Source organism: Bos indicus x Bos taurus, chromosome 12 (assembly GCF_003369695.1).
Source record: "Bos indicus x Bos taurus breed Angus x Brahman F1 hybrid chromosome 12, Bos_hybrid_MaternalHap_v2.0, whole genome shotgun sequence".
Lineage (NCBI taxonomy): Eukaryota > Metazoa > Chordata > Mammalia > Artiodactyla > Bovidae > Bos > Bos indicus x Bos taurus.
The window spans coordinates 30297705-30308351 of NC_040087.1; the positions used below are offsets into that span (position 1 = coordinate 30297705).

Sequence of the window (10647 nt, forward strand, 5' to 3'; positions counted from 1 at the left end):
CAACTTTGGGGTGCATCTTGGCTTTTCCTTGTCTTCCGGGTCTCCTAGTCCTGACGTTTGACATTCCCTGGATGCATCCACACTGGTGCCCTGGCTGCTCTCAGTCATCACCCACCCAGGCAACTGCCTTTTGGACCAGAGCCCCCAGAGATGGCCTAGCTCCTCATTCCTTTCCTTCATCCATCCTTACCCACAAAGAGTCACCCCCAAATCCAGTTTAGTCTTCCCATTACCCCACAAGGATGAGGTGACCATCTTCTGTCTTGCATCCCTCACTCTGGCCTCCATGCTGAGGGTGGGATGGCATGGGGTTAAAAGTAGGAGCTCCAGAGGCTGGACGCTACCTAGCTGCTCACCCCAGCTGTCTCTCTCTAGCTGGGAGACCCGGGACAAGTTGACACGGTTTTCAGCCCCAGGTTCCTTATCTATTAAATGGAGATCATAATAGTAATCACATATGGATGTGAGAGTTGAACCATAAAGAAGGCTGAGCACCAAAGAATTGATGCTTTCCAATTGTGGTGCTGGAGAAGACTCTTGAGAGTCCCTTGGACTGCAAGGAGATAAAACCAGTCAATCTTAAAGGAAATCAACCCTAAATATTCATTGAAAGGACTGATGTTGAAGCTCCAATACTTTGACCACCTGATGGGAAGAGCTGACACATTGGACCCCAATGCTGGGAAAGACTAAAGGCAGGAGGAGAAGGGGGCGACAGAGGATGAGATGGTTGGATGTATCACTGACTCGATGGAATGAGTTTGAGCAAGCTCTGGGGGTTGGTGATGGACAGGGAGGCCTGGCATGCTGCAGTCCATGGGGTCTCTAAGAGTCGGACACAACTTAGTGACTGAATAACAATATAACAGTAGCTACCCTAGAGGGTTGTTGGCAAGATTCAATAAATAATTCATGTGACACCTTTAGAACAGAGGCCAGTACATAAGTGGTACGCACTTACTAGTTTTCGAAGTTAATCTTTACAAGCTAAGCCAGCTGTGAAACACTGTTTCTGTAATTCTGTGAGTCCCTCTGTTGTGTCATTCCTTGTGCTCCTGGCCACCCAGCCTGGACGGGGACGCTAAGATCAAAGCCAGGTTTAGGGGAGGGGGAGGGCGTTCCGGATGCTTTTCTGTCTGTAATTTTCAAAGACGGTTCTCTCCCCTAAAAGAGCTAAGCTTAATATCAACTCCTGAATCAGCTGTTTCTTGAAGAACAACCATGGAAGAGATGCCACGCAAAGTTAGTACCATTTTCATTCTTATTCTCCTCTGTCAACTGACTTAGGAACTTGGCTCCAAAGCTCTTCTTTTTTTTTATTTTTGTAAGTGGATGGCATTTTGTTTATTTATTTTTGGCTGTGCCGGGTCTTCGTTGCTGTGAGCAGGCTTTCTGTAGTCGTGGAGAGTGGCTCCTCTGTAGTTTCAGTGCGAGGGCTTCTCATTGCGTTGGTTTCTCTTAGTGTGAAGCGTGGGCTCTAGGAGCGCGGATTTCAGGAGCTGCGGCATGAGGGCTCAGTTGTTGTAGGCTCACAAGCTTAGTTGCCCTGTGGCATGGGGAATCTTCCTGGACAAGGGATTGAACTTGCATTCCCTGCATTGGCAAGTGGATTCTTAACCGCTGGACCACGAGGGAAGTCCCAGAGCTCTTGCGATGGGGGTTTTTGTGCCGCTGCTCGCTCGTCACTCCCCTCCATCCCTCAGGATTGAGTTCCATCGTTTTCTTAACCACAGGTGGCCTCTACAGCCTACCAAGGAGGTTTACATTCCTTGCAAGGAAGACCCCATTTTACTCAGATTCTTTTCCCATAGAGATCATTACATACAGAGTATTGAGCAGAATTCCTTGTGCTATACAGTAGGTCCTTATTAGTTATCTAGTTTATATATGTGTGCATGTGTGTACGCTCAGTTGCTCAGTCGTGTGTGACTCTTTGCGACCCCATGGACTGCAGCACGCCAGGCTTCTCTGGCCATGGAATTCTCTAGGCAAGAATACTGGAGTTAGTTGCAATTTCCTCCTTCCGGGGGATCTTCTCGACCCAGGGATCGAACTCACGTCTCCTGTGTCTCCTGCATTATAGGTGGATTCTTTACCCACTGAACCATCAGGGAAGCCCCTCAGCAGGTCCTTACTAGTTATCTATTTAATATATAGTAGTCGTATATGTCAATCCGAAACTCTCAATTTACCCCTTCTCCCTCTTAGGAAGCATAAGTTTGTTTTCTACATCTGTGACTCCATTCCTGTCTTATAAATATGTTCCTTTGGCATACTGGGTGAAATAAGTCAGACAGAGAAAGACAAATATCATAGGATATTGCTTATATGTGGAATCTAAAATAGCGGTAGAGATGAATCTATTGACCTGAGTTTTGAAAGATCAATGAGTAGGTGTTTACCATCAGAGGGTGGGCTGGGTGGGAGTGGGTCGAGACTTCCAGGTCAAGGAAACACCTGGACCAGAGGCGAGGCAGCCAGGGGATGCGTGTGGGGCTGGGTGGGGTGGGGGAGGATGCACAGAGAAGTGAGATGGCAAAGGGTACCCAGGACCCCTGGGCTCACACCATCTACAGCCCTGACCGTCAAGGAAGCTGAAAATCATTTATTTACACTGAAATGCATAGTGAAAACTGTTCATTATGGCTGGCCAGATGCAGGAGTCCTATGCCTATAAAAGAGCATGAAATCTCTCTCCCACAGAACAAGGTTGTCTTTGGGGTCTAGGAGATTTGAAAATCAAAGCTTCAATCTTGGATGTACACCCTGCTGGATACTGGCTGGCATTGCTGGAGCAGCAGCCTCTGCGGTGGAAACCGGGGGACCCTTCTGGGAGAGCCTCAGTCTCAGACAGGCAGGTGCTCAGAGGAGGCCTACCAGGGCCTGTAATTAAATGATACTGACCCACCTCTAGGATAATCCAGACTAGACTAATTCTATTCTCCCTCAGGCAGGAATTCCGAAGAATCACCCTGGACAGATCTCCTAGTAGAGCATAATTTTCCGTTATGATTAATTAGCTAGCTAGACATCTGTATTTAATTAATGACTCAAGCATCTATTAAATGGTCTCTACATGACAGGCACAGTGGATTCAGAGCAGCATAAATTTGGTCCCTGCCCTCCAAGCGCTCACTGTTGGAGAGATGGGTCCATAGACCACCCCACAGCGCCATGTGTTGTATGCCTGAAATCACACTGCAGCCTCACGGAAAATAAAGCATTAAGGCTCCTGGTGAGGAGCTGGGGTCTTGAAGGATGCGTAGGAGTTTTATCGGTGGATGGACTGGGGAAGAACCTTCTAGGCAGTTGCAGCAGCATTTTCTGAGGCGTGAAGCTATGAAAAACCACATTACGTGTGGGAGCTTCCAGCTGAAGCTCATTTCTCTCAGCATGGCAAGCTTTCCCCATCTTGCCAGCCCCCAGGCAGGCATGCTCACGGACCACGGCTGTTTCTCCCACTTCTCTCCAGCAGTTCCAGGCGGCGATCACAGACCTGCAGAATCAGTGCCTGGAAGGAGCCTCTGTGCTTTGACATCTTTCATGCAGGCTTTCATGTTGCAGAACCATCAGGTGTTTGGAGGACGGTGGCAGGAGGAAAAATTGGGATGGTGGTTTGGGGCCAGAATGTAAGAGCCTCATGAGTCATTCCGAGAACCTTTGGCTGATGGCAGAAAGCCACTGAACGTGTTTGGGCTGGAGAATCACCCTGTCAGATCCATGGTTAAGAAATAAACTCTCTTCACAGAATAGTGCGCCATTCTCCACATCAGCACTGCAGCTCACTGACGTGTGGTGGGGGACTGCTTAAGGTCTGCAGAGGAGGCCCTTAGCATCCAAGGAAGGGTAGGGTTGACAGCATCCCCCAGAACCTCTCCCACTCTCTCTGGGGAGGTACAAAGTGGGGTGGAGTTCCATCTGCTGTGCCGAGAAGTTTGCTGGGCCTTGGAGTGACTGCCTGCCCCACCTTCAGGAGACCAGGCATTGCTTCCTATTTGATAACTTCTCTGCCTGGTTCACATTACATTTGTACTCCCCCACCTCTTTGAGCCTATTTATTATGTCAATTTGGGCTTCCCTGGTGGCTCATCTGGTAAAGAATCCGCCTGCAATGCAGGAGCCCTGGGTTCAATCCCTGGGTTGGGAAGATCCCCTGGAGGAGGGCATGGCAACCCACTCCAGTATTCTTGCCTGGAAAAGCCCATGGACAGAGGAGCCTGGTGGGCTACAGTCCCTGGGGTTGCAAAGAGTGGGACACGACTGAGCGACTAAGCACACACACGTGTCAACCTCCCTCTTGGTCCATTTGTCCCGCAAGTTCTGCTCCTGAGATTCGTGCTGTTGGCTTGATGTCTTTCTTCTAGTGGTTGTTCTCTGCAGAGGTGCAGTTTGGATCACGAGCTCTGTCTCCCTGACCCGTCCACTCCCCTCTCTGCTGATGTGTATTACTGAGATGGAGGCCTTTGTGTGTCTGCCCTGATGAGTGTGAGGGGAGCGGGGGGAGCTCCCCAGTAGACCACAGAAACCTGGAGCCGCTGCAGCCTCCCCCTTGCTTCTGTTCCTGCCCAGAGCTGTGCCTGTAAACCCTCAGGTTGCTGAGCTCCAGTTCCGGGGCCAGGCCCCCTGCTTCCATCGATCCCCAGCTCGGCCCGGTTCAGGGGGCTCATGCTACACAGAGCTGGGCTGTTGCTTCCTCTTTCTGTGGGACCAGATGGGCTTGGATAGTCCCAAAGCAGTGTGGTGGGGAATGGTGAGACCTGAGCTATAACTTCCAGAACCTTCCGGTGTTCCTTTTTCAGTCTGTTGATGTGATGGATTATATTGGGTGTTTTTTTTTTTGGCTGTACCACTTGTGGGATCTCAGCTCCCCAACCAGGGATTGAACCTGGACCCTTGGCAGTGAGAACTTGGAGTCCTAACTACTGGACTGCCAGGGAATTCCCAATATATTGATTGATTTTTTTTTTTAAAGATTGACTTATTTGTTTATTTTTTGATTGTGGTGGGTCTTTGTGGCTACAAGTGGGCTTTCTCTAGTTGGGGAGAGCAGGGGTTATTCCTTGTTGTGGCTCCTGAGCTCTAGAGCACAGGCTCAGTAGTTGTGGTGAACGGACTTAACTGCTCCATGGTATGTGGGATCTCCCCAGACCAGGGATCAAACATGGCATTAGATCAAACATCTCCTGCATTGGCAGGCAGAGTCTTTATCCCTGAGCCACCAGGGAAGCCCCATTTCTAGCCTTTGATTTAAAGTGAGAAATGTGCAATGCTTTCTTTCACTTGAACACTTAGAGGCCGTTGTAGGGTTATTAAGCGGCCTAATTTCAATATTGTTGTGTCTCAAGAAGTAGGGAAGGAGACAGGGTAACAGTCCTGGTGGAGCCATTGATTAAGTTTTCCATCTACTGTGGGTGTGTGGCATCTCAAAACAATTACAGTAGGAACATCAAAGATCTCTGACTATACAGCATTCTAACAAATAATAATGAAAAAAGTTTGAAATATTGTGAGAATTACCAAAACATGACACTGAAACACAAAGTGAGAGAATGCTGTTGGAGGAATGGTGCAGATAGACTGGTTCTATGCAGGAGGGTTCCTTCGATTTGTTTAAAAAAAAAATAAAAGAAGAACCACCCAGTGGTTCTTTGGGTCTGTGATAACCCAATAAAGTGAAGTGCAATAAAACGAGGTCTGCCTGTAAGCCCATCAAAGGCATTCTTCATTTCTGCTGCAATGCCTTTGATCTCCAGCACTTCTCTCTGGTTCCTTCTCAGGACTTCCATCTCTCTGCTTACACGGTCCATCTGTCCTGTGTCTGTCTTCTCTATCCATTAGCGCTCTTAGCATAGTCATCCGAGTTGTTTTAAATCCCTGGTCTGATCATTCCGACATGCCTTCCACGTCTGGTTCTGATGCTTGCGCCGTCTCTTCGGCTGTGATTTCTGCCTTTTGGTAGACCTTGTGATCTTTCTTAATAGCCAGACACGATGTGCTGGGTAAAAAGGAACAGCCATAAACAGGCCCTCAGTGATAGGTTGGTGAGGTGTGAAGGGTGGGGAAGGGTGGGGCACGGTGTTTCTCTGAGCCTGTGTCTCTGGACTGTGAGCTTCACAAGTATTTCTCAGTTTATTTTTCCTCCTCTTTTAGGAGGCACAGGATGGCTAGGGCAGGTGGAGGTGGGGATTTCCCTTCCCCAGGCAGTCTGGCCCTGATCACGCCCCAGCAGGCCAGGCTCTGGTTACCTAGTTCCCCCTGAGGGCAGGCATTGTTAAGATGCACAGAGGAAAAAAAAAAAGAAAAAAAGAAGCACAGAGGGCTATGGTGTATTTCTTTTTCTTTTAAAAGTTTTTATTGGGCTGTAGTTGATTTACGATGTTGTTATTTTCAGGTGTATAGAAAAGTGAATCAGTTATATATATTTTTATATATATATATCCACTCTTTTTTCCTTTTTAGATTCTTTTCCCATACAGATCATTGCAGAGTATTGAGTACAATTCCCTATGCTAGCCAAGATTGTCTGGCACTACTGGTAAAGAATCTGCCTGCCAATGCAGGAGACACAAAAGACCCGGCTTTGATCCCCGATCCCCTGGAGTAGGAAATGGTAACCCACTCCGGTATTCTTGGGAAATTCCACGGACAGAGGAGCCTGGTGGGCTACAGTCCATGGGGTCACAAAGAAATATGACTGAGTCCAGGGTGCACAATGTGCTACACTTATGTCCTTATCCGTCATCTATTTTATATATTGTAATGTGTATGTGTCAGTCCCAAGAGATATATGTCTGGTGTATTTTAACATGGTTCCTTTTCCCCTCCCACTGCTGGGAGCATGAGGGAGCTTTTCTCTGATATTTACTGTGGGAAATCCTGCAAGACTGTGGGGGCCTGCTCTGATGGCATCCCCCTGGAGATTTTAGCTCTCAGACTTGTCTACATGGAGTGTCTAGGGGATTTGAACATCACGGCTGCGGTTTTTGTCCCAGCACTGGCTCCCACTGAGCCCACTCCGGGCGGCTGCCGCTTCCTGTACTTGCTCGGCTGGGTCTGCAGTCTTGCAGGCAGTGGTTGCCCCGTGTCCCCCCTCCCTCTCTTATTGCAGCCTAGAGAGTTGTTGAATTTTCAGTCTGTTAAGCTTTGACTTACTAGAACACAGGGGCAACTTCCAAGCTCTTTACTTGAGGAACCAGAAATCTGATGTCCCATTCTTTCTTGTAAACATATAATCACAACACATTTTAAAAGATTTAGGGCCTTCCCTGGTGGTCTAGTGGTTATGAGTCTGCACTTCCACTGCAGGGGGCACAGGTTCGATCCCTGGTCAGGGAACTAAGATCCCACATGCCTTGAGGTATGGCCAATAAATAAATAAAATTACTTTAAAAAATAAAAGATTTAAAAATAGCTATTTATGCAGGGTTTGGGGCTTCCCAGGTGGCTCAGTGAGAACGAATCTGCCTGCTAATACAGCAAACTCAAGAGACATGGGTTTGATCCCTGGTCCAGGAAGATCCTCTGGAGAAGGGAATAGTGACCCACTCCAATATTCTTGCCTGGGAAATCCCATGGACAGAGGAACCTGGCAGGCTACAGTCCCGGGGGTCACAAAGAGTTAGACACAGCTAAGTGAGTGGGCATGCACACACACATAAGCAGGACTTATCACACACATACACAGTCTTAAAGCTCTAATAAGGACACTATAGGCAACATTTTAAAGAAAAACTACTTCAGTGCTAGGACATTTCTTTTAAAAAGACAGTTGACATTAATTTCCCTCAAATCCCTGATCTTCATCCCCTGATTAAGAATAAGAATAAAAGTCATAGCAATTTGTCCTGTGCACTGAGCACTCACTGTGTTCCACTTACTGCCCTGGATGTTTCAGCCATTATTGCTATTCCTCACCAACAACCTGCCTACAAGGAATTCTTTAATCAGTTTCATAGATTAAGAAATTGAGGCTCATAAAGGTTGGGCACTTTGTCTAAGGTCACACAATAAGTGATTTAATAGCCTGGTGATAATAAGATTTTAAATCACTGCGGGCAAACCTAAACTGTCAGAGTCCTGGCAGACCATGCGGTTAGTGAAGTCCTGCTGGCTTAGTGGGCAAGTAACTTTTGCAAACACGGATAGTTTGTGTGTGTGTGCACGCATGCACGCCCACGTATATGTTGGACCACCATGTCATTGTCTCGTGTTCACAGTCCTGCTCTGACACATGCTGTCCCAACCTATCTCATCAGAACCTCTGAGGTGCATCCTATCCCCTCACTCAGCAAGCCCCTCAGTATTGCATCCTCTACAGAAGGCTGCCTGCTTTTAGGTGGCGTTAACGAATCACCAGTAGATTTACAACCACTTGAATCTTTTATTAGGCTTATAGTTGTTTGGTTTTAATTTTTCACTAACCCTCTGTTTAACCATCCTAAAATCAAATTGTCTTTTCTCAACCCAAATAAGCTATTTCCTTAGATCCAAGAGCTTTCAAGCTTTGAAGATAAAAGGATGGGCTGTTTTGCAGCCCAAAACTTTCCATGACAAGTTGCTGGGACAGGAACTTGAATTTGCAATCCTTCACGTGTGGGATGGAGTTCAGGCTAGAGGGGATTCGAAAGTGGCACGCCTTCCTGCCGCAAACAGTGAGGGGCACACCACTGCTCTGTTGTTCCCACAGTTAGAAGTGAGCACACCCTGGGACACCAGCTCTACAGGAATTCGGATGGAGAAGGCTACTGAGAGGCTGGACTGTGGCTGGCACCTTGAAGGGCAAGAGTAGCATCAGCCGGAAACTGGGCAACTCGTGTGTTGTCAACAAGGCCAAACAATGAAAGGCCTCTTGTAGAAGAACTTGATTAAATACAAATTTAATATATTACTGTTTTATCTTCTCAATGAAACCCTAGAAGCAATCATCCCCACATTTGTCATGCTCAACAGAGCCTTAAGAGAGGTGAACAGAGAGCACTAAACATCATCTATTAGAAAACTGCATTTCGCAATAGTAAGGAAAAGGAAGCAACATTAGCCAGCAAAGGACACTGTTGTTTCCCCAGATGATTTCCATGCTCCATCAACACTAATGGTTATGAGGGGAGAAAAAAGACAAAGTTAAAAGCTTTTAAAATTTAAGATATAATGGAATTGTTGCTTCTTGTGAAATTCTGTTTTAAGTCTATTTATTCCGAAGTTGGGTCAGAATGTCACCTTCAGGTTATGGCACACGGTGAACTCTAATACTGCACCCCTTCTTAGCTAGGAGGCAGAGATATTGAGAAAGTCTTTTAACCCTGAACATATTCAAGTCTTTGAGAGTTACGGAACACAAGCAAAAATTAACCAGTTCACAGTTGAGCCGTTTTAAAAAAAAGGCCCCTTGGGCTCCATCTACCAGTTTGGCATTAACACAGGTCTGTGGGTGACAGGGGACCGAGGGTGAGGCCAACATCACACTGCCTCCAGATGGAAGCCTAGAGGTGATGCTTGGAAACTCACGCACTTGAACTTTGCTCCCGTGACTTTCCAAGGGGCCCCAGGACTTTGGGTCGGTAAGCATTTACAAACGTCCAGTGAAGCTGGAGGGCTGTGTGAAGCTGCCGGGGCCTGTGAATAGCACAGAGAGCGCTTCTATTCTGTTAGGAAGCATCGCACCCAGTGCCTGATGAACCTGATTATTATGATAATTAATATAATGATTACCCCCTGCTGAAAAGCATTTATTCAGCTAATGACTACCTCAAACAGCTCACGGGTGTTCTAAAGACACAACAGGTGGTCCCGGGCAGATCCGCCCAAAGGTGGAGAGTAGGGGTGCTCTGGCCAGACTCTTGGGGGCCATGCCCTGCCTCCCCTGCCACTTCCGGGCTGTATGACCACATCAGGCTAACCCCCTGGGACTGGGTTTTAATAGTCTGTAAGATAAGAACAATACCTTTGCAGGTGGGTGTGAGAGTTATCTGAGTTGGCAAGTGCAGAGCATTTACTCAGTGTCTGGCACACGGTAACTTCCCCTTTCACCTGTGTCTTATTTTCTCCTCCTCCTCCTTTTTTTTTTTAATTGCTATTTATTTATTTGGCCAGCACTGTGAGCACCCCACTCCAGTATTCTTGTCTGGAAAATCCCATGGACAGAGGAGCCTGGTGGGCTGTAGTCCATGGGATCTCGAAGAGTCAAGACACGACTGAGCGACTTCACTTTCACTTTTCACTTTCATGAATTGGAGAAGGCAATGGCGACCCAATCCAGTGTTCTTGCCTGGAGAATCCCAGGGACGGGGGAGCCTGGTGGGCTGCCATCTACGGGGTCGCACAGAGTTGGACATGACTGAAGTGACTTAGCAGCAGCAGCAGTGAGACATCTGTGATCTTAGTTCCCTGACCAGGGATTGAACCAGTGCCCCCTGCATTGAAAGCTTGGGGGCTTAATCACTGGACCACCAGGGAAGACCGCCCTCCTTTCTTGATTATATTTAAAATGATGTAATGTAGATAGCATATTAAAAAGCAGAGACATTACTTTGTCAACAAAGGTCCATCTAGTCAAGGCTATGGTTTTTCCAGTGGTCATGTATGGATGTGAGAGTTGGACTGTGAAGAAAGCTGAGTGCCGAAGAATTGATGCTTTTGAACTGTGGTGTT

General features: G+C 47.3%; 1 non-coding gene across 1 annotated transcript; it reads left to right on the forward strand.

Annotated features, from left to right (window-relative positions):
* Positions 1-7262: 7262 nt before the first annotated feature.
* TRNAG-UCC lies at positions 7263-7335 on the forward strand. Its single transcript has one exon. It is a non-coding gene; the product is annotated as a tRNA-Gly (tRNA).
* The last annotated feature ends 3312 nt before the right edge of the window (positions 7336-10647 follow it).